Source organism: Sorex araneus, chromosome 6 (genome assembly GCF_027595985.1).
Source record: "Sorex araneus isolate mSorAra2 chromosome 6, mSorAra2.pri, whole genome shotgun sequence".
Classification (NCBI taxonomy): domain Eukaryota; kingdom Metazoa; phylum Chordata; class Mammalia; order Eulipotyphla; family Soricidae; genus Sorex; species Sorex araneus.
In genome coordinates, this window is record NC_073307.1 from 106,974,342 (window position 1) to 107,000,721 (window position 26,380).

The following is a 26,380-nucleotide window of genomic DNA, read 5'->3' on the forward strand; positions in this document are numbered from 1 at the left end:
TATTTTCTAAATAACACTGCACTTTATTTTTCAGAATCATGAGTTTATTGTGGACTTTTAAATATAGGTGTAGCAGCTTTTCAAATGTGAAAACAAAATTAAAGCGAAAAGTTAAATTGCAATGTCAAGCAAATCTGTATGCTTTTTTGATATAAACATAAATAAATTTTTTAATTTTATGGCAATCTGTACTTATTTTTATTAATAGTTTTAAAATTGCTTGCTCTGAAAATTTTTATAACATTAGGTGTGTTAAAATTAATATGCCTTGTAGAACAATAGTTTGACATGTGAGGAACCTATTCAAAAGTATTTTGCCATGTTTATGTTTTTAGTAATTCATTTTTGTACTATGAATTGAGTTAAAATGGAAAAGCAGTGATTTAAAAGGTAATATTCAGCTCTTGGAATGCGATGCGATTTTTCTGGTTTTTACGTGAAGATAATAGAGATTGATAATGAGAACTGCTTGATTATTGTACATTATAATACTAAAAGTTTTTTTTGTGTGTGATTCTGTGGTATTATTGTTTTCTCAAATCATCAAGCACATTCTGTTTTGTGATGCTGTGCCATGTATCAGGAATTTGGCCCAAACCTTCAAATTTTAACTTGTATTTTTCTTCTAGCTTAGATCTGAAGTGACAGACAAACCATTTCCAGTATGGCTGGGTGGACAAGTCTGGAGTGATGCTCCATGTGGCATAAACCCCTCCTGCATCTCGATAGGACTTATATGGAAATTTTCTTTTATCATCCACACGAAAGTAACAGTCACTTGCTACTGATGTAGTACAGAATTCAAGGGAAAAGTGGTCTGTTTTACGCCATTTCCACCCACAGAGAGCCTCTGGACGATGGAAGGGAACACTGTGGTCTCCATCATGTGTAGGGATTGTGTTCGTACAAATTGCTCCACAGAAGGGACACTGTTCCCAGCAGCCACAGAGAAGTTCAGAAAGAATGTCACTGATTTCAGACAGCACATTCTCCTTATTAGTACTTAAGCATTTTTGTTCCAAGTACTCCATTGCGGGATCCAAAGCACCACTCATGGCATCTTTGAGAAAAGCAAGATCTTTTATCTCTTGGTGTTCAATGCTTATCAGGTCTTTTCTTGGAAAGGCGAAGTCACTCCCTAGACTATCACAGAACAAATTCAACCACTCTGATGCGGTCTCATTGCTGTTTCTATCTTTAGCAATTTCTATGGAATCATAAATGGCTGAGCGGATGATTTCCTTGATGTCATCTAAATTTTGTTTCAAACTTGACTTCATTTTTTCACTTCCTTCACCTGAGTAATATTTTTGAACTTGACTCACAATGAAACTTTTAATGAAGGATCGTGGATCATGTAGATATTTCCAGTAACTATCAAAGTTTTCTTCTTCTGCCAGAGAGATGAGGATATGTTTCTCCAGGTTAGACCTGTTAGCATTGAATTCAGGGCAGGTTCCTTGAATGTGCCCAACCATCTGACGAGCCACTCTTCTCCACAAGGTTGTAGAGACAGCAGGAATGAGTTTGCTCCACAGAAAATCAACAGACGTTTTGATGTTGGTTGCTCCTTCGCAAGATATCTTAAAACTCATAAAGAACTCATCTTTCTTTCTTTCCAGATAGTTTACAGGATCATTTGCTTCTTTGAATGCCCTGTGTATCTCCTTAAAAGTCTCTGAGGCCTTTTTAAATAAACTCAAAGCCAAATCAATTTTATATTCAGTTTTAAAAGTGTATCTTTCGTGGGTGGATACAGATTTCACCTCCTCATCTATTACTCTCAGAATTTCATGGAAATAATAGGAATTGTAGTCATGGTGCTGCTTCTGAACTCTGTCAAGAGTTTCATTAAATCTTGAGACTATGCGTGCAGTAGTCATACTTATGGATTCTTCATCTTGGGCCTCTAATTTCAGAGTCTTCATATTGAAATATTTCTTCTTCATTTGGACATGCGTGTCATATTGGATTTGAAAACTTTCTCCACAATAATTCTTAATGATCTCCACTATGTTATTCTCTTTGTTGAAGTAATGAAGAAGGATATCTTCAGAATCCTTATCAATATCAGGCTCTTTAATAGGATGCTGCTTTGATGTTACATCATAGATCCAGGTTTTCCAAAGTTGATCAAATCTTAGATACAGTTCTTCAGTACTTAACTCTCGGCCCTTGACAGTTAAGGCCAACTGTTGACTTTTTTTCACTATTTCCTTTTCATAAGTTGACAATTTGCTACCCAACTTTTCTTGATTTCTTTTAAAAGTAGCCATTTCTTTGACTTTTTTTTGGACATCTGAAATGAGGGCATCTTTCAAAAGTTTTAGCTTACTTTCAAAGCTTACTTTCCACTGAATCAGAATTTCACTGTCTGGATCATCCTTAAAATATTTTTCCATTTTCTGCTTGATGTCATCATAATGTTTTGAAACTTGAGACTCAAGCATGCTTTCTCCAAGAGTCTGTAATTTTCCATTCTGAATCTGGTTCATGAGCTGGTCATGCAAGCCTAGTATATGTCGCCTTAAGTCCCAATTCCAGCAGTTATACATGGTTTCCAGTTTGCTCATGGCCAGGACTTCTTGGGTGTTCCTAAAGCTGAAAATAAAGTTCTCACTCAACAGGGCTCTCCACAGATCTTGAACTCTCATTTTTACATCTGATATCTTCATGATGCTTCTCCTGGATTGCTGTTTGGCGGTTTTGAGAATCTGATACTTGAGTTCTTGAACATTGTGACTGTAGCGAGGATTAGGAGGGGCCATTGGGGGATTGCCATCCCAGAGATGGGCAAAATAGTGGACTTGAGTGCTGACATCAAACTTAATGACATCACTAAAGCAGGAGATATCCAAACACTGCTCTTGTTCAGCTGCTGCAGCTGCCATTTCATCTAGTCTCTGCTCAAACCTCCTTCGTCCTTCCATGGTTTGATCTGCAGCTGTAACTTCCCCTACATTTTGATGAACAAATAGACAACTTGGAGAGATTTTCACTTTTTTCATCCTCAGAAAAGCTTGCACAGTTATTTGTAGAATATCTTGCATTTCTGATGGGTTTTCCCCAAAAATATTGATCAGAGTCAAGTTGGCAAGTCCAATGACAAAAGTCGCCAACTCGTTGTCATGATGTTGAGATTTGTTGCTTAGTTCTGGGGCCCGAAGTCCTTCTGTGTCCACGACAAGTAAATAATCAAATCCGAGTTCTTCTCCAAATGTCTCCTCCACCTTTAGGAGTTGCATGCAGGCTCCCTGGGTGCACCTCCCAGCACTGACAGTGAACTGTAGGCCAAAAAGAGCATTGAGGAGGGTGGATTTTCCTGAACTCTGTATACCTAGGGTAGAGAGAACAAACAGCCTTTTCTCTCCAAGTTTCTCAATGACCTTATCGAAAACAGCTGCCACCCACTTTAGAGGCACGTAGGAAGCTTCCCCATCCATCAACTCAATGGGAACCCCAGATATCATCAACTCTGCAGCGATCTGTGGCAGGGAGAGGTAAAGTGTCTCCATAGTTTTGAAGAAGGAACTCTCTTCTAGAACCTCATAGATTTGACCAACTTCCCTGAGAATATGCTCAATTCCCAAGCTACAGTCATTAATCTTTTGGGAGATTGCTTTGACATCATTTTCTAAGTATTTCCGGACATTACTCTTGGATGACTTCTGCTTTTCCGTTTGTACTTCAGACCACAAGCTCTTTTTCTTTGCATTAAGGGTTTCCAGGTATGGTGCAGTTAGTTTGTCCAAAAACACAGTCAGCCATTGCAAGAAGTATAATCTGGTGTGAGTTTCTGAAAGTCCTAATAATTTAAGGAATTCTTTCATTAAACGGTTGAGTGGGAAAGCCTTTTGCAATTGTTTCTGCCTAATTTTTCGTTTCTCTGTCTCTGTCTCACTCTTGTGTTGTTCAATGCTTTGATTCCCCTTTTCTGTCAGATGATAGAGTTCTTTGTCTCTTTTGCACCAATCATGCCACAGTTGTCCCTGAAGGGGTAGTAAACATTCCTTAATCTGAGTTATTTCGATTTCTTCTAGAAGGCTCAATAAAAACCCTGCCTTTTCTTTGGCTTCTTTGCAGTCTCTCTGGTCTTCATCAATAAAGAATCCTTGTTTACGAGCAATAAGGGCACAGTCTTCTAAACTGTGAGGGGAGTGAGAGTAGTTTAACAAGTTTTTAATAGTAGTTGTGAGTTCCTTTGCTAATTCTGCTTCGTTTCTATTTTTGATACCAATTTTCACTCTTTGGCCAGAAATCTTGGCCATATTTTCTTTATCATCATATAACAAGATGATAGGTTTTGATGACTGACACAGGTGATGAACACAGTTTCGGTTTTCTTCATTGTCATCAGAAATTGCCATAAGAATCACAAGGACAGAAGAGACTTCTTGTAGGAATGTGAGCTGCTGTTGATATTCTTTTGCATTTCCATGAAGATTGGCAAAGGTTATGCAGCTGTCAAACCTGTCCTCTTCTTGCCCACCAGGACAGAACCAGCAGATTTCTACCACGCCCCCCATCAAGAGACAGTCTTTGCTGCTCCCTTTGCAATGTCGGTGAAAAAAGATATCATGTTTCTGTTGACTGAGAAGACAGTTCATGATCTGAGATTTGGAAGCAGAAAAGCCATTTCCAACTCTAATAAAAGATACAATGGAAGTGGAAACTTGACACATCTGCTTATTATTGAAATTGTTGTTCTCATTTGGTGATTTCTTTCTTTGCTGCCAGCTTTTCCTAATTTGACTGAGAGACCAAAGATAAAATTCAATCTGGGAATTGCAGGGATTGGGTACAAGAAGGGGGAGGGCAAATTGACAAATAGAGAGTTTTCCCAAAATATACTGTCTGGCAAAATCGTCTGCACAGTGAAGAATTGACATCTGAATGTCCATTGGGTGGATATTGGATCTGGGAGTGGTTGCTGAAATGGCATTGTCACTGTCTTCAAAATCATCTTCAAAGGGATCAAAAGTCTCATTGCCATGATTTAATGTGCCTGAAGAGATTTGACTCTCTATTTCTTGGTCATTGTCACAAACCAGGTATCTCAGTCCATAATCTAGCATTAGTAACTTCTGCAAAAAATGAAAGGGGAGTTCCTGTTCATTGCTGGGTTTGTTATTGTGCACAGACATCTTGTAGATCAAATGGAAATCAGCCCTGGTCATCTTTTGGGGAAACTTATCTGTTAGGCCTAGACGCTGGAGTAATTCTAGAAGAATTCTATTTTTGTGGACCTCGAACACATACTTGTCAGTGTTATCTGTTTCATTGGATGGCTTCTTTTCATAGAGGAGACTCTGTAAGTCTTTCCTCACATCATCCATATTCACTGAAGACATGGTGGCAGCACAGTCTCCATTTATAAGCAATCTCAAGTCTTTCTCTAGGTTTTCCCAATCATACATCACAAAGTTGTTAAGGACATGGGCAACTTCTGCAGTCAACACATGTCCAATGTACTCTCTAATCAGTGCCAACCGTTGTGATTTCTCTTCTGGAGAAACAGCTGTGACTGCAAAAGTAGCTGTCAAACCTGTTAGCACCAGGAAAGCCTGAGCCCTGTAGTTGCAAATATTTTGGAGCTCCTGGTGTTTATTATGGGCAACTTGCATTTCATTCAGTACAAAAGATAATTCCTCACTCCCCAGAAGATGCTGAAAAGTATTGTTAACCACATTATATCCTACACAAACTGCAATGGAAAGCAGCAAGAGCTGTGTGTCTGGCTGCTGTGTTTCTTGGAGGTGATTCAAGATGCAGCCAAGGGACACACTGACTTTATAAGTGGCCTGTCTTTGAGCTTCCTCCACTTCTTCTGGGGACTTTGATTTGGCTTCTTCTTCCATGAGACCACTTTGGGTTTTTTTTAGGACTTTTATTAACTCAGAAAATTGAGTGATATTGATATCCTCTTGTTCTGATTCTGATTGGAAGAGCCACTTCATTATGGAATGTTTCTGGGGAAAGTTTTTCACACTGTAGATATGAGGATCCAGTAGGCTGCGCAACTGAGACTTAATGAATTGATTGTTGTTAGTGGAAGAATTTTTGCACAAATTGACAGTATTTACCAGAAAATTCTGCAGACTCCAATCTGCAAGGCACATGCTAATCCAGCAGATGTATCCTTTCTCTCTTCTAGACAACAGTTGCATGAAATCTATCAGTTGCTTAAGTTGCTCTTCTGGGTCAGATACCTCCCAGGATTTCACAGTCTCTAGGAACTCCCTAGCCTCCTTTTGAGCACTCAGCAAATCTTCTCCTGCTTGGATCTGGGCAGTAAGTCCAGTCAAGTGGTTATAGTTCTCTATCAGGCACGTAGCTACCTGAAAATTATCCGTAAAATCATTTTTATGGTTGGACAGAATGATTTCCCAAATGGGTACCAATTGAAGCCCCCTGTCAATGACACACCAGGTCTGATTACTGGCAATGAGGCCAGATTTCCACTGAATAAGGCTATTTGTTTCTAGTGGGCCACCTGTCTGGGTTATAGATAATTGTACCCTTGTTTTGAGGTTTTTGGAGACTGTATTCTGAGAGGATGCGTCAGAATGAGAGGATGACACATCTCCTCCTGCAGCAGCAGTCATGCCAAAGCCACCGTAGCTGCCTCTTATGTAGGCATTTAGCATTTCTCCTGACTGCTGTTTTACTTTCATCAACTCCTCACTTTGGAAACCCTGCGAAACGGCCTTCCACCAGTAGATTCCTCCCAGGTCTAGAGGACCTTCATTTGCATGAGATCCAAACCTCTGGAAGAAATTTTCAGTCCTGCCCCTCAGAACATGGACTCTGTCTGGGCCTGCCAGGTGACTGAGAAGGTTTTCAATGCACTTCAATTCCTGAAGAGCTGCCTTGGAGAGCTGGAGTTGATCACGGGGAAAGTGGCAGGAGACCAGTGGGACATACATGAACTTGGTGGAGCAGAAATAAGAGTGCTCAGAATGCAACTGCTTGGTTTCCGTGGATTCTGAATGTTGGCTGTGATCCATTCCAGCTTCCAAACTACATCCCCAGCCACTGCCTTTGCCTATGGTAGAGGCACTGAATCCCAGCTTTTCTATTTTCTGTGTGAAGATGGATTCTTCTTGAGAAGATGTAAATTCCTTTGTTTCCATACGTGTGCCCTGCTCAGGCCCAAAGAATGAGAATTCTTTGGGGACACTGAGTAGCTCCTCTCTCCTTTGTAGCAGGTCACTTTGGAAGGGAGTTTTATAAATTCCCTGCAGGGCCAACCCTCCAGACGCCAAGCTCACCAACTCTTTAGCTGGGAGGTTTTGGGTTTGGGGCAGTGTCTGCTCTGTGGAGTTGAGTTGTTTCAGCATGTTTTCTATGACTTCTTTAAGTGATTTTTCCAGGGATGGCCAAATCTCAATGGGGATCTCCATTGCTTGCCTCAGTTCTTCCTCTTTTCTCCTTACTGCCTCTTCCTGTCCTTGCCTCCCTTCAGTCAGCATGTCTCTTAACTCCTTTAGTATCTGCTCTGCCTGCTTCTTCTTTTCCTCTGAAGATTTTTTCTGAGATTCCTGTAAATCTGAAAGGCTCCTTGACTGAGACATGTTAAATGACTTCCCCAGAGCACTTTCTCCTGGCATTGTTGTCAGGTGAGATTTCAGCTGCTTAAGATCTTTTTCTTCTAGCTGTTGTAAAACATGGGAAAACGTTCAGGAGTTGGTGATTCTTGGGCAACCAATGTTTTCTTCAGTACTTTTTAGAGTTCTTTCTTTTTTTCACCTTTGAGCTGGCCACACCAGGGGTTGTCTCTACTGGGCCAAGACTGCAGAAAAAAATAATAGTTACTCTGAGTCATGACATTGGAATGTATCATCAATATGACCTAGAGTATAGTGTACTAAAATTTGATTTGACTAGATTTTCTAATCTTTTCACTTTCAAGATATTTTATTAATACTGTTAAAATTCTACTTCCTGCTGGGCACCTTGTGGGTATTGTTATTCTCAACATTAATTGCCGAGTAGAATGTAGTAACACTGTTTGTGATATACAGACTAATTTCATGGAGATTGTTAAACTGAGGATTAGAAATGAAGGAGCATATGTATGAGTTTCAAAGGCCTATACTGATTTTCAAACCAGAGGAATACAATCTATGTCCTTCCCTGTATTCTGTTATATAGAATTTTGTTAACTGGCTCCCATTCTGTTGCTTTGTGACTTCCCAGGAGGTTTCATGATGTTTATTTTCTCTGGAGCACATAAATTCATACTGGACTATCAATATTATAGTGTTGCCCAGTTTCATTAAACAGCTCTGCTGGCATTCCTCCTCCTACAAGTGGTTCTTTTGGAGTTGTGGGATCTTATGCTAAGGGACTGAAGGAATCTTTCCAAGATGTGCATTTATAAAAAGCTGAATAGGTCTACAAGGGTAATAGAAATAGATAAACACAGTGAATAAGCCCAAACCAAACTACTCTCTCTTGTTCTGTTTGGGAAACAAAACTCATATTTCTGACCTGTACAGCAAGCCACAGATGAAAGTGAATTTGCAAAATTCCAGTCTTCTTGAGTGGAGTTCCAGCATGAATTTTGTTGGGTTCTATGGTGCTGAATTATTTGATGGTTATCGCCTTCCCTATCAAGAAAAATGAGAATGTTGACTGAGAACATGGTGACCAGTTGTGTACGACATAGCTGGAGGAGTACATTTATCTTCTACCCATCCCAGAATTTTGAATCAGAATCTTCATGACTAAGAGAAGGGAACAATTAAGACCAGAATACATATAAGAATATCCAAACACCAAATAGGTATCACAGGCTATTAAAGACAGTGTTTTCTTTTTTTTTATTTAAATTTTTTTAAATTCTTAATTAGTGAATCATCGTGAGGGTACAGTTACAGATTTATACATTTTTGTGCTCATGTTTCCCCCCGTACAAAGTTCGAGAACCCATCCCTTCACCTTAAAGGCAGTGTTTTCTTTTGACTCTGCTTACTACATCAGCAGGAAGTCCTCCCATGAAACTCTAGGAGACTCTCATGTTGATGCCTTCACACTTAGTCCTTGGAAACATTAATACACTGAATGCTAAGCCTTACTCCCCCTCCTCTATATTTATTTCCTTCAATATTTCCTTCAACATCAGTAGTGTGAGGTAATTTGGTTGAGTAATAACAAAACCAGATATTAAGTATGTAATTTCACCAGGGAAAGGGTGAAATTACATACTTGGAATATTGTATCAACGTGTAAAAGAAAAGGGTAAGGTCTCAGTCATCATTTGCTCAGTTATAGGACCAAGAGAAAATGTTAAAGCTGAACAATTATTCCACAAAAGAGAGTAAAAGGGTAGAGGATTAGTACCGTACTTGTGAAATATGCAAACATAATTGTGCCAACATAACCCATGTGAAATCTAGTAAGATTTGATGATGTATCTCATACAATTGTGAAAAAGAAAGCAATGTAAAATTATAAGGACATTAAAAATCAAGAAAGTTAAAGATGCTTCCAGACTCTGAGTCAGGTTGAGACTCATCAGTCTAATAGGGGCCAGGTGAACAAACCGCCCACCCAAACAGAGCCCAGGCAGATGAGAACCTCCACACTCCACAATCAATGCAATGCTCAAGCCCGGACTCCACTGCTCCAGATGAACCTAATCCTGAAGAACTTAGGTTTGCAGGTTTTCTGACTGAAATCCCCAGGCTCTTGTGGAGTGGGGAATGGGCTCCCTAGCCCCATTTTTCTGTTCTTCTGGGAGCCTGGTAGTATGCCCATGAACTACCTCTGGTGTCAGATAAATTCATTAACCAGCCATGATCCAGAGACTCAAATATCAAAAGAGAACAAGAAGCAAATATGCTTCCAGACCCTAAAGTCACCATCCAGTTAAAAATTTAACTCCAGCTATATCACCCCATTCAAAACTTTAGAATCCCTAGATCTAATGTGGCCATGTCTGTACACCACTGATATACCAGATATAGCACACCACATTGTATGGGATGTAAAGTAGAGGGTAGTCAATCTCAATTAAGAAAATGCTAACACCCAAGGCTTAATGTTTAACAACATGTCAGAAATCTCTTATACAGGGGCTTAATGACTCCACAGTGAGATACAACAATCTTCACATAGTTTCTTCTAAGAAAACCTTTTTTGACCATTTTAGTGAATTATTGATCACTGTATCACTGTCATCCTGTTGTTCATCAATTTACTCGAGCGGGCGCCAGTAAGGTCCCCATTTGTCCCAGGCCTGAGAATTTAGCAGCCTCTCCTTACTCTTTCCCAATGCTGCTGTATTGGAGGCTCTTTGAGGGTCAGGGGAATGAGACCCATTATTGTTACTGTCTTTAGCATATTGAGTATGCCACGGGTAGCTTGCCAGGCTCTGCCAAGTGGGCAGGATACTCTTGGTAGCTTGCCAGGATCTCTGATATATATATATATATATATATATATACACATATATATATTTCCCTCTATTATTTGTTGCCTACTGTCTGAACCCCATCAAATATGATGTGGTAATTATGGAAAATGGGTAAGGGGTGTCTTACGATGTGTCCAGGAATATGTTCACTTATATGTGAGGATCGGCCTGAGCATGTGAGAAGTGGCCTGGAGCATGGCAGTGGTTGGGCAATGGTGGTCAGTTTCAAGGGCTGGGTCCCTTGGGGTGGGGAGGGCTCTCACCTGCCCCCCTTCTGGAGCACCCCAAGTGAAAACAGCCTGGAATGGAGTTCTGTGACATAGTTATGGGAGCCTCATTTTATGCTCCCTTCTGGGAGAAGCAGCCATGAGTTCTGGAGGATGTCCAATGAGGAGATTATCTGGCTCCAGCAGAGGGTGGCTTATGGGTGTGACCCCTGGGTTGCCGGAGACTGGGAGAAGCAGGCAGAGGATCTCTGCTCCCGAATTCCATTAAGCCCAGAGTCCAAGGTCACAAAGTTCTGCATGACCTGGCTTCCATGGGACTTCACTCATGCGTGAGGCTCGGCTCCAGCATGAGGAAAGCAGCCTGGAGCGTGGCGGCAGTTGGGTAGTGGCAGTCAAAGGTTATTCATAACAAGCAATATTAATTATTTAGGGCCTGCTATGGGGGCAGGCTTGAGCGGTGGTTGGGAAAAATGGAAATAATGGTGGTGGGATTGGTGTTGGAATATTGAATGTAGGAAATCGTCACGAACAACTTTATAAACATAAATAATTAAAAAATAAATAAAAATCAAGAAAACATGACATTGCCAAAAGATAATTAGAATTCACCAATAGAGCCTGCCTAACACCTTCCAACACCTTTACAGGGAGGAAAGTTGCCTGGACTCTCCTGGAGTCCGATGCCTGCCTGAAGGCACAGCGGTCAGTCCCTTAGCCTTGTCTGCTTCTCATTGCCTCCGTGATAGATAATGAATCATGCCTGGACTTTGTATCAGTAAGGTGCACACCTGATTCCTCACCCAGGACTTCCTTTCAGCTCATAACCCATGAAGGCAAGTACAGCTCCAGAAATAATGAAGAAAAGAGGAATCAGTGGACAGTGACAATGCCCTCGGGAAATCCCATGCACAGATCTCTCTAATCTGCTGAATGTGGATTTCAAAATTATAGTGATTAATCTGCTTATTGGATTGAAGGAAATAATAGATGAGAATTTCAGCAAGGGATCAGAACTTTGCCCACAAATAGGAGAAAAATAAAAACTACAAAAGATGGTATAATGAGCAAAGTAACAAAATTAGCAGAATGCATCAGCAGAACAGAAGACACGATGCATGAAGCTATTCATAATGAATAAAAGAAGAAAATAGAAAGAAAAACAAAGGGATTAGGAGATAGAACAAAGGTTAGCCATTTCAAGTGAGAACCTAGGCCAGATTAGATTCTCAGGAAGACATGGTTCCCAGAGTATTGCCATATGTAGCCCTGGAGACTTCCTAGCACCACCAAGTGTGGCCCCAAAGGCCTCCAGAAAACCAGGGCATGCCAAATATGCCTGGCATAGCATTATATCCTTGAGCCTTTGCATTGAATCAAAGACCCATGACAACAAATCGCCATTGGTCCCTGGACCTCCTAAGCTTGAGAGGGACTCCATCAAAATTGTCACTGTCACCTTCTCCAGATGGAGCCCTGGCGACACTGCGCAGCAACTAACACGGCTCCAGGACTCGGGACTGGGACACATCCGAGCCGCGGGGGGGCACTGGAGTGGGGTGGCGCCAGCCCAAAACTCCAAGTGGTCCCGGCCGCCGGAAGTCACGCCCTCGACCCACCCTCGGCGCCATCTTCCACAATCAACAGAGGCATTCTGGTGAGCAGCGCGGCCCGGAAAATGCTCTGGACCCGAATTGGGGCCAGCAACACCGGGGGGCCGGAAGGAGGAGGTGCCGCCAGCACACCTTCTCCAGATGGAGCCCTGGGGACACTGCGCAGCAACTAACACGGCTCCAGGATTCGGAACTGGGACACATCTGAGCCGTAAGCGGCCGCGCGTCCTTTTTTAAAACCTGAAAACATACAATCTTTTAATGGAAAACTAATTATCAAATGCTTCCTTATTAGGGTTATCTTGTTTGGGGGTATAACTCCCACAACAATAGTGAGTTTTGTGTTGAAATATTGAACGTAATCAAGGTGAAGAGAAAATGAAGTGAAATTCATCAGTTATACAGTTGGGGTGGGGGGCGGGGGGTATACTGGGGATTTTGGTGGTGGAATATGGGCACTGGTGAAGGGATGGTGTTTGAATATGGTATAACTGAGTCATAAACCCGAGAACTCTGTAATTTTCCACATGGTGATAAAATTAAAAAAATAAATAAAAAAAGTCACTGTCATTGTCACTGTCATCCCATTGCTCATTGATTTGCTCAAGCGGACACCATTAATGTCTCTATTGTGAGACTTGTTGTTACTATTTTTGGCATATCAAATACGCCACGGGTAGCTTGCCAGGCTCTGCTGTGTGGGCGAGATACTCTTGGTAGCTTGCCGGGCTCTCCGAGAGGGGCGAAGGAATGGAACCCAGGTCGGCTGCATGCAAGGCAAGCACCCTACCCGCTATGCTATCGCTCCACAGAAAAAAAATTAAAAAGGTATCTTGGAGCTAGGGAGAAATAACACCCAAATGTATAGGCCATAGACGCAGCAGAATAAAGATAAAGAAAGGTATTTTGGTGACAATAATCATAGAACACGTTCCTAATTTTAAGAACAACTTAGATTTCCAAATCCAGAAAATTTATAAGTTACCGATAAGAGTAGGCTTAAACAAACATCATAGTAATTTAGAAGGCAACAGCTAAAGATAGAGGTACTATCTTGAAAGCAGTTAGACCAAAGTCCCAAATTACCTATAAAAGAATCCCTATGAAATTCACAGTTAATCTTTCAAGTAAAGTCCTATAAGATAGAAGGGCATTGTGTGATTATCCACCACAATGAATTAAATAGGCTTTCAAACAGAGTACATCACACAGATAGATTATCATTCAGATCTGATGGAACAATACAACACTTCATTTCCCAACAATAGTTAGAGAAGTTCTTAGTCACTGAAGAAGCACTGCAATATGCACTAATTTGTCTAGTATAAAAAGCTGAAGAGGGGGCTAGAGCAATAGCACAGTGGGTAGGGCATTTTCTTTGCACGTGGCCAACCCAGGTTCGATTCCCAGCATCCCATATGGTCCCCTGAGCACCGCCAGGAGTGATTCCTGAGTGCAAAGTGAGGAGTAATCCCTGCACATTGCTGGGTGTGACCCAAAAAGCAAAGGAAGGAAGGAAGGAAGGAAGGAAGGAAGGAAGGAAGGAAGGAAGGAAGAAAGGAAGGAAGGAAGGAAGGAAGGAAGGAAGGAAGGAAGGAAGGAAGGAAGGAAGGAAGGAAGGAAGGAAGGAAGGAAGGAAGGAAGGAAGGAAAGCTAAGTCGATATACAAAAAGCCCAGACCCCATACAAAGATATGGCATTAAACCCCTTAATTTTATTAATTTCATTAAATGTCAATGTTCTGAAGTTATCTATCAAAACACAGGATGACTAATATCTTTTGATTGGTAAGGAATCTTACCACACTTACCAATGTTATCAATACAGGAGACTCACCTGAACTGTCATGATGTACATACACAGACTCATTTGAAAGCCTCAGGAAAAAGCCCTGCAAGAAAACAATAGACCAGGTGCCTGAGAGATAGTACTGTGGGAGGGCACTTGCACTGCATGCAGCTACCCCAGGTTTGATGCCTAGCACACTGCATGGTTCCCCAAGTCCTGCTAGGTATGATCCTGAGACCAGTGTCAGGAGTTACCCCTTGAGCACCTCCAGATGTAGCCCAAAAAGAAAAAAAGAAAACAATAGGGTGAAAACTTAAGGGTGTCCATCCTCATATCAGAGAGAATGGACTTCAGTGTCAAAAAAGGTAACAAGAGACAGAGATTGACATTACATAATGATCAAAAGTTTATATATATGTAAATTTCTTTCAGGTCTAAAGGAAAATATTGATAGCAACACAAGAGTAGCAAGAGATATCACTACCACACTCTCACCATTGGCTAGTCAACCAACAATGGATCATTCTCAAGGATAGACCATGTGCTGAAGCACAGAACATGAGTAAGTCAATCATCTCAAGTACACTCTCAGATCACGGTGCTGTGAATTTGAAAATAAATTAAAAACAGAAAAATGAGTCAAGATCAGAGACTCTGATGTCAAACAACATACTAATAAGTAATCATTGATCACCATAGGAAATTAAAAAATAAATAAAAAGATTCCTTGGTAGAAATGACAATGAAGATACTAGCGATCAGAATTTGTGGGAGAAGCATAAATGGCACTAACTGGGAAATTCATAGCACTGCAGCAATGAATCAGGGCAAATAAATAACACAATCTCACACCTCAATAAGCTACAGGAACATCAAAGGGAGCCCAAAGAGATAAATTTCTCAAGTCCTAAAACCTCCAGAAACCAAGCAAGGAAGAAGTAAAAAACATCTTTATCCAGACTAGATAAAGTAAATAGATCGGTTGTTATCTAGGAAGTACCGCAGCACTGTTTACAATAGCCAGAATCTGACCAGCCTCCAAGCCATGGAAACAATCTCCTGGTACTTATTTCTACTATTCTTGGGCGTTAGTCTTATAGTCTATTATTCTATATTCCACAGATGAGTGCAATCTTTCTATGTCTGTCTCTCTTTTTCTGACTCATTTCACTTAGCATGATACTTTCCATGTTGATCCACTTATATGCAAACGTCATGACCTCATTTTTTCTAACAGCTGCATAGTATTCCATTGTATAGATGTACCAGAGTTTCTTCAACCATTCATCTGTTCTAGGGCACTCGGGTTTTTTCCAGATTCTGGCTATTGTAAACAGTGCTGCGGTGAACATATAAGTGCATATGTCACTTCGACTATACTTTTTGGCTTTTCTGGGATATATTCCCAGCAGTGGTATTGCTGGGTCAAATGGGAGCTCAACCTCTAGACAAACTAACTACTTTTGTTATGGGTAGATAGATAAGGGGACCCTGCTCAATGAGTTCGTGGGGAACAAAAAATAAAGCAAGAAAAAATAACTGCCTATTCTTGAGGTAGTGCAAAGACCTGAGGAATAAGTCCTTTTGAGATACAAATTTTGAGAGATTTGGAGATAAAGTTAAACACCACTTGGATGTAGAAAGAAGGCACTACCCAGAGAGGACATCCTCAGAAAAGGAGATTCTAATGATCATAATGAGAATGTGAAAGAATCATGAAGAGTACTAATGAAACAACACCTAGATTAGCTTTTATATTTTTTGAGAACTCCAGGCAAAACCAATGCAGAGAAATTATATATAACCTTCTCCTAAAAGCCATTCTCTGCTTTTCTCTCCTAGTGAGGCCAAAGTTCTCTTGTGCATTTATCTCTTTCTCTCCCTTCAAATATCTCCAAGTAAATTTCTTTGAATAAAACTATTTGCTTCACTACTTTGCCTCTTACAGAAATTCTTTTCTTCTTTCAGAGTGCAGGATCACAGACATGTACATATATATCCTACATTGAAACATTATTTAGCTTCATAAAAAGGAAGTCTGGATATATGTGACATGATTGAACCATTAGGATTTTATGGTAAGTGAAATAATTCAGAACAAAGGATATAGGGATAAAAGAATCTCACTAGTATGTTCAATTTAAAACATAATCCACATGAGTACCAAGTAGAGAAGACAGATTTTTGATTTCCCTAGGCAGGTGTTGTGTTCGGCAAAAGAGTTAAAAGGTACACCAAAATTTATAAAATGAATGTCTGGACAATATAAAGTACAATATGATGGTTATAGATGGTAGTATATATTGTATATTTGAAAGTTGCTTAGAATAGGAATCAAATTTCCATCACAAAGAAAAGATTTATGACTGTGTAGTGGTATTAGTTAATTAGATTTATTGTGTTTATAATTTCATAGTATGAATATAAATTGAATGATTATGTTGTGGATCTGAAATAAATAGAATGTCAAGTGACAATTATATTTCAGCAACAAAGAAAAAAAGATATTTATTTTGCTTCTTGGTCCTGCTTTCTATCCTAAATACTACCATTTAATTCCTTTTGGAAGTGCTTATGGACTTAATAATTAATTACATTGCAGGTACATAGATATGGAGACCTAAGAGTGAATTTTAGGAAAAGAATAAAATAAAGAAGAAACAGTCTATCCTTGAAGAAGTCTAAATGCATGAGGAACATATACCTTTGAGATACATAAACTAAGGTGCCACTCAGGGAAGGGTGAACCGACTCAGAAAAGGAGAAGCTACACGAGAACTGAGAGAACTGCACTATAGCACTGTAGCACTGTCATCCCATTGTTCATCGATTTGCTCAAGTGGCCACCAATAACATCTCCATTGTAAGACTTGTTACTATTTTTGGCACATTGAATACAACACAGGTAGCTTGCCAGGCTCTGCCATAAGGGTGAGATACTCTCGGTAGTTTGCCTACAAGTCATAATCAGAATACAAAAGTGTTGTAGGTATTTAGGTATGGGGTATAATGGTAATATAATTTTTAAATAAAATAATAAACACTTAAGAAGATATTTCCTAGCCATAAAGTAACTGATGAAGACAAGATCCCCTTCATATGCAAACCCCAAACTCTTTAGAGATAAACTGAGGCACTACCCAGATTCAGAAATCCAAGTTATTACCCAGAGAATAGTGGACCTATCAGAAAAGAAGCTACAGAAGAATCTATTAAATTATGTGAAGACCATAAGCAATGAGATTATAAAAACATCTATAGTGCAAGGCTTTATTATGCCAATACTCAGATAAACTTTTATTTATATGAAACTCAGGAAAAGTCTTTTGGAAGAACTCTATAAAATTTCCTTCCAAAAGCATGATCTCCCTTGAATGTGTATCTCTCTTGCTGTCTCTATGTCTCTTTGTTTGCTTATTTCTACTCTGAAGAAGCCTGTGTTCTTTCTTGGATGTGTGCTTCATCTCTTTCGCTTCCCTAACATCTTTCTGAGTTCCAATAAAAACTATCTTGTGTCACCTTTTCACCTCCTCCTGAATTTCTTTTCTGTGAGGGACCTGAAAGGCTTGTGCCCGGGTCAGTACTGACATATCAGTCAGGCATTTCCCCCAGCACTGGTGGTTAAGGTGGGTCGAGCTTCCATTTCACATGAAGTCAGTCAAAGATCTTTAAATTCCATTCTTTGTTTCCTATAAATATCAGCTGAACTGTTTGTTCCCACTGATCAATTAAGGCAGTGCTAATAATGAGACTGAAGCTTCTCTTCCATCACAGCCCTTGAAGCACATAACTCTTATAATGATCTCTTCTAGGAACTGGCACAACTTAGGGAAAATATTCCTTATTCTATTGCTAAATCCTGTTATTCCTAACCTAATTGACCCTTTCCATTTAAAGAAAATTCCTTTCTCTCTCATTTTGGAGTTGCTTATAGATTTATGATTGGATTACTTTCCCTATTTCAATCATTTCCTTCCTCATGTCACAAATATTCTTTTAAATAAAGTCTCTTTAAACTATTTATATTATCTATATTAACTTTCATCTGATAATTCAACTTCTGAATTGTTTAAATATCTGATTATCTCCATATCCCCAAAGTTTGAGTTTTATGGAGTAAGTGTTAATGCCAAATTTATGTTTTTGGGTTTTTTTGGGGGGCAGAGATCACACCAAGTCATGCTCAAGGCTTACTCCTGACTGTGCACAGGGATTACTCCTGGCAGAGCACAGAGACCATAAGTTCTGTTTCTATTTTAGTCTCTCTGTCACTCTAACTGTCTGTTTCATTTTTAAAATTTTTTTCACATACCTGTATCCTTTAGGGAAAATTTCTGTCTTTGGGTTGCTCTTGAAAAATCTTCATGCAGAGCAGTTGCCTTCCTTCATTCTGGACAACTGTAGGCCTATGTCTCTGGCTCCAATGTTTGTTTGCTTCCTCTCTGATGCTGGAGCTTGAATTTATAGTCTGAGCAAGGAATGAATAAATTGGTTTCACTTTTGTTTTTGTTGATTTGTATTTCTTACCAGAAATCAGGTGATTAAGATGAATCTTGTTCACTTCCTAGAAGAATACTGTTGTTTGTGGAATATCCAGTGAAGGATATTGTTTCAGGCTCTATTTATAAAAACTGTTTTTCCATGTATGTCTTTATTTTCCTTGTTCCTGCAGTAGAAAAAGTCTTTTAGGAAAAAAAATAGAGGTGTCTTTTTATGGCAAGAGATGTCTGCCACAACTAGCTCAAACCTATGGTGAGCCAACCTTCATAATTATGCTAAAATATTTTATAAATAAAAGATTTTGCAGACACCCCCCCAATTTTTATTTCTGCTTTGCTTTCAAAACAACCAGGAGAATCAGTCCTGTTATATGTTGTGTTTAAGAGAAAATACCCATAAACCTAAAATAAGCATTTTTATCCTAAGACATCCTGTTTTTCCTAAGCTGTCCTCATTCTGTTTGTCCTAAATCCAAATCCTGCTCTTCAAGAAATAATAAGATAGAAACTTCAAGCTCTGTCTTTTCCCTTGTATAAAATATTCTCTGAAACAAAGGGACAGGGAGGTAGATTTGGGTATTGTTTCTGTCTCCATGCACTCTGGACCCCATTACCAGAAAACATAGAGTTATGTTGCATCTGGAGGAAAAAGGAAATCAAAGGAATGAAAAGAAACCTGATATGGAAATAAAATATGTCAAAGAGAATAGAACTTAAGAACTGGTTTACAGAACTTGACTTATCAAGGGTGAAGTATGGGGGTGGTCTGGAAGACCCTGAGATAATGGTGGAGGGAAGCCAACTCTGGTGGAAGGTAATATTGGTGAACTGTTGTATGCATGAAACCCTGTCATTACAGTATTTTAAATCATGGTGCTACTAAAATTTGCTTTCTTGAAAGGAATGAGAGTGCAAACACTATTAGATTACACTAAAGGAATTTGTAGCAAGTCATACTTACAACAGGAAAGAAGAATAGAATTAATGACCCAACCTCACGGCTTGAGAAATTATAAGAGAAAACAAACAGATGCCAAATTAAAAGGAAAGAAATAATAAAGACTGAGTAAAAATCGATGACAAAACAAAAAAAGACAGTACAAAGGATCCGTGAAACCAGGAGCTGATTTTTCAAAGAATAAACAAGATTGACAAGACCTTAGCTAGAGTCATGAGAAAAATAATAAAATTTAATCAGAGATGAAAGGTGATAAATACCAACAGAAAAGTTAGAAATACTAAAATCAGAAGAGGTTACTTTAAGCAATACTACGTCACTAAGCAAAAACAAATTGTATGAAATCTTAGATTACACTGCTTTGTTTTTTTTCAAATTTCTTATTTTATTGAGTCACTGAGATAGAGGATTGCAAAGCTGTTAAGCTGTTTATGATTGGGTTTCAGTCATACAATGTTCCAACACCTATACCCCCACCAGTGTAAGTTCCCAGCACCAATGTCCCCAGTTTCCCTCCCAGTTCCCCAACAATCCCCCACCCCAGCCTAACTTTATGGTAGCACCTCTCTTCTTGCTCTCTCTTTCGTTTTTCTGTCTAATTTTAGGCATTATGGTTTGTAATACAGATGATGATAGGTTATCATGTATATCCTTTTCAACACTCAGTTCTTGTCCAGAGTGATCATTTCCAACTAATGTTGTCATAATGGACTCTACTCTATCTTAATTATCCTCCAGCCCCCACACTCTTGTGGTAATTTCCAATGATTGACCACGCTTCCTGACCATTTTCCCTGGCTTTGGATATTAGTTTCATACTGTTTTATTAATTTTATTTTATTTTAAAATTTTATACATAACAAATGATGCAGTCATTCTATATCTGTCCCTCTCCTTCTGACTCATTTCACTCAACATGATACTAAGTTTATCCATTTACAGGCAAATTTTATAACTTCATTTTTCTTAACAGCTCTGTAGTATTCCAATGTATAAATGTACCAAAGTTTCTTTATCTAGTTGTCTGTTCTCGGGCACTTGGGTTGTTTCTAGGTTTAGATTATTCTGTATAGTGCTGCAATAAAACATGGGAGTGCAGATGGTGTTTCTGCTGTGTGTTTTTGGACCCCCAGGGTATATTCTCAGAAGTAGTATTGCTGTGTCAAATGGGAGCTCAAATTCTAGTTTTTTAGGAATGTCCATAGTCCATACCATATTGTTTTCCAAAAAGGATGGACCAGTCAGCATTCCTACCAACAATAAATGAGGGTCTCTTTCTCCCCACATCCATGCTAACACTGGTTGTTCTTGTTCATTTGGATAGACTCACACTCTTTAAGGTTAAATCACATTCATCCTGAGAGGTTGAATCAGGAGAAAACAAAGAAATCATCTAGCTCTGCTCTAGTAGTAGATGCATCATGGGGTCACATTTAGAAGTACAAAGAAATCTTAGCTTCTCCCTAAGTTGTTATGTCATGCTGTACAGTTTTTTAAATTTTAACAAAAATAAAGAAAAGTCATTGGAGACCTATGGCGGAGGGAAGGGAGGGGCTGCACGGTGGGCGGGCTCAGTCCACTTCCTCCATGAGATAGCTGTCATCGTCCCCCTCGAGTGGGGGCATCTACTCGGTGACTGCAGGGCTGCTCTCATCGGCAGAGGGCTCATCTTCGTCGATACCAAGCCCAAGCTTGATCATCCTGTAGATTCTGTTGGTGTGGGTCTGGGGGTCCTCCAGGCTGAAGCCCGAGGACAGCAGGGCCGTCTCGTAGTGTTGGCTTGTTATAAGAGATGGTTGCAAGATGTACGTAACCTAGTGTTCATTTTGTGGTCCAAAGTGTTCAGTGATCAAGCAGATTGCTTAGTAGACCAAACCTTTTGTCATTGAAGTGTGGAGCTAAATCCATGATGTTTAGGGGAGACACTTGCTAACCCAGCTCTCAGCTTTAGAACTTCTGGCGCCTGCCATCCTTGTAGTCCCAAGTATATGTACCAGGCCTCTAGGAATGAGCCTTGCCGCGAGCCAGCCTGACGAAGTGACCATCCATAGAGCATCCAAAGAAAAGCACCGTTTGGAGTAGTACTCAACTTTCATCTCCCTCGTTGTGTTGTAAAGCTGTTTCAGAGCTCATCTGAGTTTGTCCACAGAAATGCAGTGTCCTGCTTAAGGATCGCAACAAATAAAAAGGAATTAAAGGAAAAGTAAGAAAGAAAGGAAAGAAAGAAAGAGAGAAAGAAAGAAAGAAAGAAAGAAAGAAAGAAAGAAAGAAAGAAAGAAAGAAAGAAAGAAAGAAAGAGAGAGAGAAAGGAAGGAAGGAAGAAAAAAGGAAGGAAGGAAAGAAAGAAAGAAAGAAAGAAAGAAAGAAAGAAAGAAAGAAAGAGAGAGAGAGAAAGGAAGGAAGGAAGAAAAAAGGAAGGAAAGAAAGAAAGAAAGAAAGAAAGAAAGAAAGAAAGAAAGAAAGAAAGAAAGAAAGAAAGAAATCATCTAAAGAGAACATTTGTGCCAAGTCCCTACTCCCATTGTTTCTTTTATTAGAGTTGGAAATGACTTGCGTGCTTCCAAATCTCAGATCATGAAGTGCCTTCTCAGTCAGTGTAAACATGATATCTTTTGTTCACCGACATTGTAGAATGAGCAGCAAAGACGGTCTCTTAATGGGATGGGGGGGAAGCATGAGGTGGGGGTTATTGTGTGGTAGAAATCTGCTGGCTCTGTCTTACAGGGGAAGAAGAGAACTGATTTGACAATTGCTTGACTTTTGCCAATCTTCACGAAGATGCAAAAGTATACCAATGGCATCTCTCATTTCTTCAAAAAGCCACCTCTCCAACTGTGCTTCTTGTCAATTTCTGATGACAATGGAGAAAACCATTATGTTGTCCATCAGCTGTGTCAACCGAAAAAAAACCACTCATCTTACTATTTGATGATAAAGAAAATATCATAGCCTGCAAATCTGTCCTGAAATTAAAAATTGGGATCAAAACCAGAAATGAAGCAGAATTAACAGGGGAGCTCACTAAGGCAATAAAAATTAACTAGAACTCTCTGACTCTGCTCACAGTTTTCAGGACTGTACCAACATTGCTCATCTGCAAAGATTCTTGTTGCTGAGTGAGTACCAGACAGACTACAAGAAAGCCAAAGGGAAGGCACAGTTATGATGACTTTACTTCAAGAAATGGAGATATCTCGGGTGAAGGAAAACTTACTACCCCTTCAGGGACAACTCTGGCACTGATGGTTCAAAAGAGACAAAGAACTCCACCATCTGAGAGACAAAGCAAATTGTAGTGTTGAACAAAACAAGAGTAATGAAGTTAAAGAAAAACACGATAAGGCAGCAATAGTTGAACAGAACCTTTCCACATGATGATTTAATTAAATATGTCCTTCAAATTCTCCAGGCACATTTAGAAACTAAAGCAAAACCATACTTCTTGTTGACTTTATTTTTGGACAATCTGACTGCACAGAACCTGGAAAAAAAACCCAGAATGAACAGAATGACTCTTTCGTCACTTGTACAAGCAGAAAAGCAAAAGCCATTGAAAAGCAATAATCTGAAATGCTGAGAAAATGATATGGAAGCTATTAGTGACAGTAGCTTAGGAAAAGAGCACTTTATCAGAGAAGTTAACCAAAGCTATGATGCTCTGGAAAAAATTCTACCATATAGAATACAGAGGAATATTTTCTCTTCTTTCCTCAGATTGTTGGAAATTTGATGATATCTGGGAGTTTCTGTTGAGCTGATGGATGGAGAAGCTTCATATTTGCCTCTAAACTTGGTGGCATCTGGTTTTTTATCAGATATAAAAGAGAGTGTTCAAACTTTGTGGAGGGCCCTGGTGAGTTAGGACTTTATTTTCAGCTTCAGGAACACTCAAGGGGTCACGACCATGTGCAAACTGAACACCATGTATAATCCCTGGACCCGGGAGCTGAGAACTCACATGCTGGGTTTGGAAAACCAACTGATGAACCAGATTAAAAATGGAAAAATTCAATTTCTTAAAATAGGCATGCTCTAGAGTCCAGTTACAGAAAAGTCAGATGTCATCAATCAAGAATTTGAACAATATTTTAACACCATCAATCAAAAATTTGAACAATATTTTAACAAAGATCCAGAAAGTGGAACATTAGTTCAGTGGAAGTCAAACTTTGAAAATAAGCCAAAATTGTTTAAAGAGGCACTTATATCAGACATCTAAAGAAAAGCCAATGAAATGATCCATTATTAAAAAGGCCAAGGAATATCTGGATAACAAAAGTCAGATCGGGTAAAAGAGTTTCTCAAAAGAAGCCAGGAGTTAGCTTCTATTGTAAAAGTTAGAGATTTAAGTGAACAGGAGCTAAATCAAATATCCAATCAACTGGGTCTGTGAAGTAGCTCCGCCTCTTAGTCTAGTGCCAGAGCCTAACTTTGTGGCTGATTCTGAAAGCATTCTTTTGTAATATTTAAAAAGGGAAGAAATAGTGATGAATACTATCAGGAGGAAGGATTTGAAAACTATGAGAGATGTGTCCAAACAAATGAAAAGTCTTCAAAAATTCAACTAGAAGACGGTGATGGAGTTCATTTTTTCCAAGATTTGATGAAAATATTGACAACCTTAGGAAATGATAGCATGATTATAATGCCAATTACTTCTATGAAATTCTCAGAATAAGGATTCCACTCAGGAAAAAGACACACTTACAAGTGAATAGAAAATTGATTTATATTTGAGTTTATTCAAAGATGCATCATTCCAGAAATTTTAGAATATGCGAATAGCATTCAAGGAAGCAAATGATCCTGTAAAGTATCTGGAAAGAAAGGTAAATTTTACATAAAATTTAAAATCTCTTGTCAAGAAGCAACCTCACTTACAGCATTTTTTTATTTTTCTGTGACACAAGCTCACTCGTACCACTGTGTGGTGTAGAAGAGACCTTAAGATGGCTTGGCATATTCAAACAGCCTGTGCTAAATTTAAGAGAAACTGGTTTAATCTAGAGAAATATATCCTTATCTATCTGATAAAGAAAATTGATCATTACTGTCAATATATTCATGATCTACAATCTTTTTTAAGAGTTACATTTGTAATCATATTAATTTTATTTAGACAATGGAAGTGGGAAAATAACTAGGTTTTTAAAAATAAGTTTAGATGACTTGTCACTTGCTCAGATTGGGATTGGGCCTTCTGCAGCCTGACCCCCCATTTTCCAGTAGCTTGGCAGACACACCCACATTGCCCTGACCCTGAAAGAGACTCCAATCGTTGGGTAGTACAAGTAAGGAAAGGCTGCTAAAATCTCAGGGCTGAGTGTAATAGAGACGTTACTGGTGCCCACTCGAGTAAATCAATGAACAGCAAGATGACAATGATACAGTGATATATATATATTAGCACATATGACTCAAACTCTAACATATTGATGATCTCTAATACAGGTTCTTAATGGCTCTGAGATGAGATACAGCAATTTTCATGCACTTTCCCCCTAAATAAACCCTTTTGTTCATTTTTAGTTAATTATTCATAAAAAGCAATATAAAATAAACTACTTAGCATCTGCCTTTTGAACAAGCTTAGGTGGTGGTGGGAAAACTTGAAATAATGGTGGTGGAAAAGTGTAATGGTGGTGATATTGGTGTTGAAATATTGAATGTAATCAATTACTGTGAACAAATCTTTGGAAATAAAAAAATGAAGTCTTTTATCTTTTTCTCCTACTTCGTTATTTACAGGTAAATATGTAACTGAGTTTTGGATTTATAGCTTTGTGCTTTTTTATATTGACTTATTATTCATAAGATTTGTTGAGCAGAATACTTAGAGTTTAATTATATATATATATACACACATACGCATATACTTGTAAGCTAAATAACAACATGTGTATTGTTATTGAAGTGATATATATTGTTAAAGCTATTAAACTATTCTGACAATTAACTTGCAAGTAAGGATAGTTTAATTAATTTCCCTATATAGATCACTCTCTTTCTCTTTTTTTGGGTCGATATCTGTGGCTAAGAGTTCCAAAACTATATTAATAATAACAGAAAAACTGGACATCCTTGTTTTTTTTCTCAATCATATACAACAGATTTTCAGTTTTTGCCATTGAATATAATGGTGATTTTGGCTTTATAGAAAATGTCAATTGCCCTCTGAGATTTGTTCATTCTATCTCTACTTTGTTGAGGGTTCTTTGTTGTTGTTGATCCGTGTTCTTTTCATTACTTATGTTTTTAGTGAAGCAAGATAGTGCTTATTGAACTAAATTCACTTGGAAGAGATTAGAGAAAGAGTAATGCTTATTCAAAAGAAAAATGGGCAGGAAGAGAGAGAGTTATGTATTTAAGGGAGAACAGCAGCTTGAAAGAGCAAATTTGATTTATAGAACTTTAAGCAATAATTTAGTACATAATTCAAGTGTTTATTTGTAGTTAAAAACCAACTGGTCAGCTTTGCAACTCCGTCTCTCATGGTGACTCAGTTAAAATTTAAGAACAAAATATAGCAACTGGAAAAATTACCTCCTTCTCTGAAACAACAATTTTCTAACCTTGTTTTAAAAATTATTCTTTTTTTAAAAATTAAAAAAATGAATGACCATGAAAATAGGAAGTTGCCAGCTAAGGAATTCATAGCCTTGAAACCAGCTTTGCAAGAAGCATTATAAGAACTCCTTTAAGGGACAGGAGAAATTTCCCATCCTGTGGTATTGACTATGTTGTACTTGATTGTCTTCTGCTAGATGAAAGAAAGTTAAAAACATATAGCTATTAACCATCACAAATTGACTTTTGCTGGTTAATTTTCTAATAATTCTATTTGTCATTCTTTTCATTTTTTGACCAAGTAATATGAA

At 38.8% G+C, this 26,380-nt stretch overlaps 1 pseudogene; it reads right to left on the reverse strand.

Annotated features, from left to right (window-relative positions):
• Positions 1-524: 524 nt before the first annotated feature.
• Positions 525-26,380, reverse strand: part of LOC129405924 (interferon-induced very large GTPase 1-like) — a 31,324-nt pseudogene continuing 5,468 nt past the window's right edge.